Source organism: Sinocyclocheilus rhinocerous, unplaced genomic scaffold (assembly GCF_001515625.1).
Source record: "Sinocyclocheilus rhinocerous isolate Xijiao unplaced genomic scaffold, SAMN03320098_v1.1 scaffold1033, whole genome shotgun sequence".
Classification (NCBI taxonomy): domain Eukaryota; kingdom Metazoa; phylum Chordata; class Actinopteri; order Cypriniformes; family Cyprinidae; genus Sinocyclocheilus; species Sinocyclocheilus rhinocerous.
The window spans coordinates 88,745-98,848 of NW_015625039.1; the positions used below are offsets into that span (position 1 = coordinate 88,745).

At 36.3% G+C, this 10,104-nt stretch overlaps 1 long non-coding RNA gene across 1 annotated transcript in view; it reads right to left on the reverse strand.

Annotated features, from left to right (window-relative positions):
• LOC107749385 (uncharacterized) overlaps positions 1-6,609 on the reverse strand; it is a 62,661-nt gene extending 56,052 nt beyond the window's left edge. The window contains exons 1-2 of the long non-coding RNA XR_001641024.1: positions 6,430-6,609; positions 5,798-5,856 (exon numbers count right to left, since the gene is read on the reverse strand). This is a non-coding gene — a long non-coding RNA (uncharacterized LOC107749385). The remainder of the gene's footprint in view (positions 1-5,797; positions 5,857-6,429) is intronic.
• Between the last annotated feature and the right edge of the window lie 3,495 nt (positions 6,610-10,104).

A 10,104-nucleotide genomic window follows, 5' to 3' on the forward strand; every position in this document is an offset into this window, starting at 1 on the left:
AATGTACAAGTATATAAATATAATACATATTTATAAAATCTTAAATATTAATATTGAATATTATCAAATAACATTAAATAATAATAAATGATTACATATTTATAAAAATACTAATTTTTACTGTATTTTACTTTTTGCATTAAAGAAGACATAAATAGAAATATAGGTTACACTGAATAATTGCTGAAAGGCTAAAAAAAAAATAGGATTTTTTTTTTTTAAGCTATATTGCCAAGCCCTACTCAGAAGTGATTTCTTTTAAATAAAAAATAGACTGGATATGTATGATTGTCTTGACGATTGTTTTTTTTAATGTTTATATTCTTCTGATGTGGACTAAAACTCTGCAGCGCTACCGAATCAACAATGACATAAAACAAAAATCATGTTTTATGTGAGTTTACAGTCTGATCTGAGACTAGACGGCACTAAATCAGACAAGCGAGAGTTCGCACACCTGTCAGCGATCGCAGGCATTTCGTGTCAAATATATTTTATATTCATATACAGTAACTTCAGATACCGGGCTGGAGTCGTGACACCACTGCAAACTAAAAGAATCATTAATGGAGTCATTAAAGAATCAGAATCAGAAGTGTTCAGTTCCTCACAAAGGAAAACCCCATCTGTACTCTTTGTGAGTTCACAGCTCCAGTCTTCTCTCCGAATCCCCAAAAGAGCACCCATCACCCATAATGCATCTGTGCTCGGGTTTAATGGAGCGCCGAGGCCATATTTGACTCTTTGAGTGATTCACACGCACTCTTACCGGCAGTCTTTAAAACGCTTGCTGAGAACAGAACGGCTCTTCATGAAGAGCTGACGATCAACAAACGGATGGATGGATGGATGGATGGCGTGCATCGGGACGCATTAGCGGAGGGCTTTGAATTGTTTCCCCGTGCACGGGACGTCCCGGTGGGATATCAAAGACAGAGCGGCTGTAAATCTCCCGCCGGCCGCAGTCAGAGTGTCAAAAGTCAGACGCATTTAGTTTGCAGCGTGTGACACATTGAAGAATATAATAATTCAAATCATCTGTGCTTTCATCTTCAGAGACTCAGAGAGATCAGAGATGCGCTGAGTTTTATTTCTTTCACATGCAACACTTCATGTGTTTACGAGAAAAACACCAGCTGAAAGACATCCAGAAATCACAAAATGACTCCCATCTCACGGTGAATGATTCATTAGTGCAAGTTATTATAAAGAATTAAAGTCTGTAAGTAAGTTCATAAAAACTAGCATTATTTTATTGTATAATTAAAGATTAATATTATTACATATAAAAATACTATTAAATATTTATATTCAATATTATAAAATAATATTACACAATAATAATAATAAATAATTTACTTTTAAATTAAATATTGATTTACTTTCATATCATTTTGTTATTTTGAATTGTATTAATTTATAAGTTAAATATTTATATTTAATATTAATAAATTATAATTTAATAATATTAAATAATAAATTTTAAAAAACTACTTATTACACTACAATACTACAGTTCACTTACATAATCGTTCATTAAAATGTGACAAATTTCTGAAAACTTATTTTCTGCTGATGAAATCAAGGCCATGTGGGCGGGGCTAAAAAATATTAACCATTCCAATATTATCCAATAATATTAACATCAATCTAGAGACCAGAAGATCACAGGGATTTGAAGATGGACTCTTTTCACATGGAGACAGTACCAAATTACCTAGCAACCACTCAGTTAACAATTTAAAACAGTGTAGCAACACCCTGACAACCACACAGAACACTGTAGTAACACCCTGGCAACCACACGGAACACTGTAGCACCAGCCTAGCAACACCCTGGCAACCACACAGAACAGTGTAGCAACACCCTGGCAACCACACAAAACACTGTAGTAACACCCTGGCAACCACATGGTACACTGTAGTAACACCCTGGAAACAACACAGAACAGTGTAGCAACACCCTGGCAACCACACGGAACACTGTAGTAACACCCTGGCAACCACACGGAACACTGTAGTAACACCCTGGAAACAACACAGAACAGTGTAGCAACACCCTGGCAACCACACGGAACACTGTAGTAACACCCTGGCAACCACACGGAACACTGTAGTAACACCCTGGCAACCACACGGACCACTGTAGCACCAGCCTAGCAACACCCTGGCAACCACACAGAACAGTGTAGCAACACCCTGGCAACCACACAGAACACTGTAGTAACACCCTGGCAATCACACGGAACACTGTAGCACCAGCCTAGCAACACCCTGGCAACCACACAGAACAGTGTAGCAACACCCTGGCAACCACACAGAACACTGTAGCACCAGCCTAGCAACACCCTGGAAACAACACAGAACAGTGTAGCAACACCCTGCAACCACACAGAACAGTGTAGCAACACCCTGGAAACCACACGGAACACTGTAGTAACACCCTGGCAACCACACAGAACACTGTAGCACCAGCCTAGCATCACCCTGGAAACAACACAGGACAGTGTAGCAACACCCTGCAACCACACGGAACACTGTAGTAACTAGGGCTGGGTATCGAGTTCGATACTTTTTAGGCACCGACCGAATTGCCTCGATACCATCGAGTATCGAAAAACGTCTTGTCGTTCGGTACCAAATTTCGATACCTAAGGGGTTAAGTGTCCGTTCATACTAACGTTACACGACCGAAAGCGCGTGTAATGTGACCATTCATGCAAACTGTAGCATCATGCTACATAAGACAATAGCCCTAGTAGTAACACCCTGGCAACCACACGGAACACTGTAGTAACACCCTGGCAACCACACGGAACACTGTAGCAACAGCCTAGCAACACCCTGGAAACAACACGGAACAGCCTAGCAACACCCTGGCAACCATAAAGGAACATTCTAGAATCCCGGCGGTGGATTTTGCACTTCCAAACAGCACATACATTTTTTTTCTTCACATAATGTAAACATAGTTATGAGTCTTGCAGACAATACTAGCATAAATTAGAAATAATGGCAAAATAAAAGACTTCTATTTCACACTGTGCACAGCTCTTTCTTTCCTCCCGTCATGAGCAACACTGCCACCTCTGAGCTCATTCATGCTCACCCACAATCCCCTGCTCTCATTGGCCACGCTCACTTCCTGCAATTACACGAGCGAAAGACGGGGTCAAAGGTCAGCTAATGCAGCTCAGACTGCAGACAGACGCGCAGCTGCGACCCTGAGCCAGAACAAATACACACAATACTCATTTCATATGCTAACTGATAACCGTATAACTCAGAATCTGGTTATTTATTTTGGAAATTCAATAAAAATAAAGACTTATATATGAAACAACAACAAGTAATGCTCATTTTTGCTCAGCGGTTTCACATTATGCCATGTTTTTATGCCGTCCTTATGTGTAAATAACATAAAGCAGAGTCCCTTAACTTCACACCACACCTCTGAGAACGATCTGAGCTCATTATTCAGACTCTAAACTCTGACCTCTGCAGCTCCAGGCTGGAAATTCACCTTAGTGAAGGAATCTCACACGCCTCCGTTCTCCAGGAACATCAGAAGCTTGTTCAATTCTCCCAGAAGCCCTTGGGGTATGCAGATTCAGAGCACAAAGGCGCAGTGTTCGGCGGCGTCCGCGCGCACAATAGCCACATTAAACGTCTGAGAGATGTTGGAAAACGTAGCTGACGGTTTTTAGAGAAACTCTAATCAGATAAAAAACTACAGGAACAAACACACGTCACCGCTCAACAACCACTGCTAATCACGGCACGCTGAAGCTGATCATGCCAAAGAGATTTCATTCTGAAAGACGGACGGGCCAGTTAGTGATAAATTGGTCATGCAAAACAATCAGACAATTTTCAGGTTATTTTGAGATTTTCATAATTGGTCATAACTGCACACGTTCAGCTGACTAACTGAAGACATCATTCCACTTTTCTACATTTTCCAACATTACTCTCAATAAATAATGCACATTTTCTGTGCCTTTTTGTTTGTTTGTTGATATTTTAAATATTTAAATATTTATATATTAAAAGTATCTTAAACAATATATATATTGTGTAAAATAGGAGTTAATTTACATTCAGCATCTTAAATAAATGTAAAAATAAATGTAAATTTAAAATTCAAATAAATTAAATAAAATTAATGTAAAATGTATTATATAATCAAAAGAAAACTAAGTTAAAATTGAAATGTTTTTATTTTGTTTAATATTTTAATAATAATAAACTTATTATTAGTATTATTATTATTATATTAAAAATATTAATTATAAGTTAATAATAATAATAATTATTATTATTATTAACTTATAATTAATATTTTTAATATAATAATAATAATAATTATTATTATTATTAACTTATAATTAATATTTTTAATATAATAATAATAATAATTATTATTATTATTAACTTATAATTAATATTTTTAATATAATAATAATAATAATTATTATTATTATTAACTTATAATTAATATTTTTAATATAATAATAATAATAATTATTATTATTATTATATTAAAAATATTAATTATAAGTTAATAATAATAATAATATGAAATTTAATTTATTAATTAAATACATTTTATTACAATTTAATACATTTAATAATTACATTTAAAATATATTCATTTAAACTTTACTTTTTTAATATGATAATCATTATTTTATGTTCACATATTTTAAATCATACAGCATTGGCCAAATTGTGCAGTGAAATAAAAGCAGTAAAACAGCGCCGGCCCACTGGGTTTAATTCAAACAAGCCTACAGCCGCCAAAGCCAGCCCACACAGACAAAATGAGCACTTTCCCACACGCAGGCTTTTAGAAATCCCACCCAAAACACACATCGGGCCTGTAATGGCTTTCTCTCATTACGCCGCAGTAGAAATGACTCCTGTAGCCGCTGACACTCAATAACACCGACACGCTCCCAAAGAACCGCTTATCAGACACACGATACTCACGGATATCACAACACACACGCTACGATTAAAGACCGATTCACTGGACGGCCAAAACCCATGAGGTCAGATCAGATCCAAGGACGAGGATGATGATGATGATGAATCTGTGCTCTTCACTTCATCAGCTGCTCCACAGACAGCAGAAAAGTCAAGCTCAAAGCTCTCAAACAAGTATTATAGAGTACAAGTACACACTGCATAGTATTCAGCAAGTAAACAAACTAGTACTCCATTCCCAACACAAAGCCCGTGTCTGAACCCAAAGTTGTAATGAGCTTTATCTGAGCTCTCGCTCGTGGGAAAATCAGCCTCCGAATCACACAGCGCTCGTTTACGTGTGTGAAACACAGAGTATAAATGAATGTGTTTATCTTGTCATTTATTCAATGGTAAAATACTTTCTTACATCCCAAATTACACTTTAAACACTTTCAAAACATCGATTTGCTTGAAAAGCGGCCCAACTTCTGACTCAACCAACGGCGTGAGTTCGGGGGCGGGGCTACCTGCGCGACTGACCAATGGCAGGTGAGGAGGGCGTTTGGGGAAACTGTTTGAAAACAGTCATTATTTTTTCCAGTTCAGTTTGGTGACACTAACTGAGCACTAATGAAAACACTGTGAAACACTTTTTCACTGTGAACGTGACGGCTTCAGCTTTATTCACAACAATCACAATTATTTCAGCAATTAATCACTGATGCAAAACTCAACCAGACATTAAATACTGTATGAATCAAATGCAAAATAAAAACATCAGCCACCGAAAAACACGTTTCGTTTAGTCTCGCACAGATTGTCTTACCTCAGTCCGCAGATGAATGAAGCTCCTTATGGATTTATGATGTTCAGATCTCTCAACATCTACAAGAACAGTCAAACAGAATATAAGACCTTGATGAGGAACAATAAATCATATCCCTAGAAGTTATGCAATATCATTTAATAGCCTATCGAAATAAGCGGTCAGGAATCATCCCTGATCAAACCGCAATTCACCAACAAGTCAAGAAACTTTCGATAATAATCTAAACAATGAGAGATTGATGTGTTTGGTTTCATTACTAATCATTTGCATGCTTGAAAATCTAGGCTAAACTGACACAAACTCTCCACAGACTTAATAAAGTCTCTTAATTCAAATGCATGAGTATGAATGCAGTTAAACCTCTCACTCGAGTTCTTCTCCGTCCATCACAACAGACGCACTTTATTTTCCTTAAACTAAGCCTAAGTGCCGACAGCTGCTCGTGAGAATGATCCTGAGACACTGCGGTGGGAATCAGCGAGACTCGCGAGAAAACGCCGAAACTTTCGCAAATACGCACGCGAACCCTGCGCGCGGCTCACAGATCGCCAGTGCGTTTGTCGATAAACACGGCGAATGAAACCCTGAGAGTCCCAGTGATCGCGTCAGACTGGCGTCCAAACACTCACCTTCATTCACGAGCCTCTACAGTCCGTCAGAAAGCGGCATCAGCTCCTCACGAGAAACATCTGGCGATGAATTACTCGATGCAGCTTGTGCTGGAGATTAAACGGACTCCTGCCCCACTCGAGGAGGAAAGCTGGTTTTCTTTCCTTCAGAGAGAGTGTGTGTGTGTGTGTGTGTGTGTGTGTGTGAGGCGCACAGGCTCCAACCACTGACGCATCAGAGAAATACACCTCTTCTAAACGTCTATTTGACATCTGATAGGAGACGTCTTGCAGATGTAAATGCAGACGTCTCTGTGATGTACGTGTGCTGTCAGGAAAGTGAATGTAACCAAGGCTATGCAATATAATAGCCTATGTGCATTAAAAGGGTAACAATCACATTGCATTCTAACATTGTAACATTACGATCTAAAAACAAATATGATGCTTCTTAAGGCAGAAGTTAAATTCACTAAACTAAAACACATACTAGTTGTATGAGGCTATTTTGATTACCCCATTACAACAGTCTAACTTCACAGTTAGGCTACCGCTCTCATAAAAATACACTTAGGCCTACTTGTAGGTTTAAAATTCTAGATACGGCGCATTTTTTGTCGAACAAGAAATATTGTACCAGAATGTATATTTAGAATGTTTATTCTTATTCTATTACGTCTGTTGGTTTAGCGGAGAATTGCACTCTCATCCACTCCTGACAGGAAAAATTGAAATATTTTAACGACTTTCTAACATTTACAGATGGAGGTTGTGAAATGTAAGTCCTGCTCTGTGGAAAACAGCGCATCTCAAGCGCACGAGTCTGTCAGAGCAGCTTTAAACTAGTCCTGTTAACTATATCTTAACAGTTATTTTAAAGCCCTTAATATAAAGCTTGTCTCATGTTTAGAACAAATGCACTTTCCCCGCAGCGGCTCACTCACTGCTATTATTATTATTCAGATGCGCTCGAATCAAACCACTGTAGATATCGATATAAATGGTATTGCCTCATACATACCATATCGCTTAGGCCTATAAAAAACATATCGATATATCGTACAAACTCGATATACTGCCCAGCCCTACTTCACCATCAAAAACACACCTTCAGCAGCATATACATACAACTCATATCATAAAATAGGCCTATATAAAATAAAAACCTCAAACCTCGCAGAAACGGGCAGAAACCACACAAAATACACCATCATATAATCCAAAAAATACAAAATATTAACCTAATGCACCTGAAATTGCAACAACCTGAATTTATATTAGGCTATTTAATATTGGCCTATGTTTATATAATATACAATACACCTACATCACCATATTCCTGCTCTGAACCTCAAACTATCAGAAATACAGCTTTATCAAACACATAGCTGTAACAAAAAGAAAAGTGGATTTTTTTTGAACAGGTGGTGGCGCTATGGAGTAGCCTATGTTGCAGAGACCCCAAAATTGGTCAGATTACTATTCAGGACCAGTGTATTAATAATACATCTGTGTATTAAATTTTAGCATTTTCCTAGGTTGGTTCTTCAACCATATTAGGCTATAGCTACCTGAAACTAAATAATCTAGTAGGCTATATAAAAATAATCTATAATTATGTAATTAAATATATATCTACACAGTGCTTGAAGTGGATAAATCTAATTAATTAGTTATAGAAAAATATAAAATTTTAAGGCAATCAACGCCCCCACGCGCAGAACGATCAGTGTTTGGCATCAAAGTACCGCGAGAGCGATTCGAAAGCATAAAGAGCCGTCTGCTCTCGCGATACTTGGATTTCATACAGCGATCGAAGTCGAACACACGTGCAGTTAATGGTGACGAACAAGATGCAGGACAGCAGCTCACTGCGTGATGGAGCCTATAGAATGAGGTTATATGACACGAGCATAGATGTGATGATAGGCCTATTGATTTTATACAACAGTTCAATAAATAAGAACTTAATATTGTGTTTTATTTTAAACACAATATTGTCTGTTTTTGCTCAGTTTTGCCAACGCAAATATTACCTATTAAAGCCACAGCAGAACTGTTGTGCGTCTCCAAGCAACACACAATTTTGAATGAATCCGTGTTTTGAACGAATCGGGTGAACCAATGATTCGAGTCGTTTACTTCATTCCTGAATCAATCAGCCGTTTGAAGGAATCGAATGAATGAACGACTCAGTGACTTATTCATTAAGACATTTACTGCCACCTACTGGAAGTTTTAGTTTCTTATTTAGAGTATCATTTCATTAATATATAATACATTATAATATATTATATAATTATTATAGTATCATTTCATTAAAAAATTATTTATTTCAATACAAAGGATATATATAGCCTATATATATATATATGTAAAAAGAAAATGAAAAAAATAAACAATTCTAAAGCTACTTTTTGTAATATCTATTTCATGATTTCTCATGTAACAAAAAGAACAAATAAGGGAGATGAAGTGTTTAAGGAGCAATGAAATATAAGGCCAAATTACAGACATTTGTGTTATAAGCATTTCAATTTATACCAAACAAATGTGTTTATAGACTAAAAAAATCAATACCATAAAACTCTTTTAGATATTATAATTATTACAATTTTACCCTTTAAAACGAAGTTGTTTACTCATACACACACAGACACAGACACACACACACATATATATATATATATATATAATAAGAGTGTGTTAAGGTTGTGTTGGTCCAATTCATTTTTACTCTTAAAATAAAATGATGTACAGCGTGATTAAGACACCTGATGCTGCTGTAATATTGCTGGTTTTACATATCAAAAATTGTCTAATTATTGTTTGATCAATATGCTAACATAAAAAAGCTCTCTTTATGAATGGATGATAGACTTGACATCATTACGTCATCACGAGTGACGTCATCACGTCAGGGCGTAAAATAACCGGTTTTTATGAACCGGTTCGCGGAAAAGAACCGGACTTCCCATCACTAATCATAATCACGCGCACATAATCCTGGAGCAGGTACAGTATGTCTGAAAGTTTTTTTTTAGTTATGGAGGACTAATGCGGTTAAACCTTTGTATAATCTGATCATCATGAACATGCATTGCACCTACTGGCAAACTCAATCATTGCCGGAAGGCGGTGTGTGTTCGCGAATATCCATTTCCCAGGGACTGATAATAATCCGGCCTCATATGAAAGGCGAGCGCAGGCTGTGTGTTTGTGGTGGTGATGGTTTGGGATCTGGAGCCCGAAGGATCGCTCTCAGGTGACCCGCAAAATACACAATGACACTCACTATTAAAGCATTTACAGTAGTGACGTGTTTCCCATGATGCGGTGTTATTTTAGAGTCACTGATAATGCTATTATAGTTTTTGAATATTTAAGTTATATTCTCTGATTTTTAGATTTTATTTTTATATTGGATTGTACTTTTTTTCTATATATTTTCTAAGTTTTAGTAAATTTGTTGTTTTTGTCATTTTTATTATTTTATATAGTTTTTATTAATTTTTTTAAGTTAATAATAGACTAATATATGTACTTCAAATAATAAATGTTGTGATCCATGTTGTATGAAGAAACTATTATAGTTTTGTTAATATTCTGAAATAAATTTTAAACTGTTATATTCTCTGATTTTAGATTTTTCTAGATTAATATAGAATAATTCTATATTATATTTCAAATATTTTT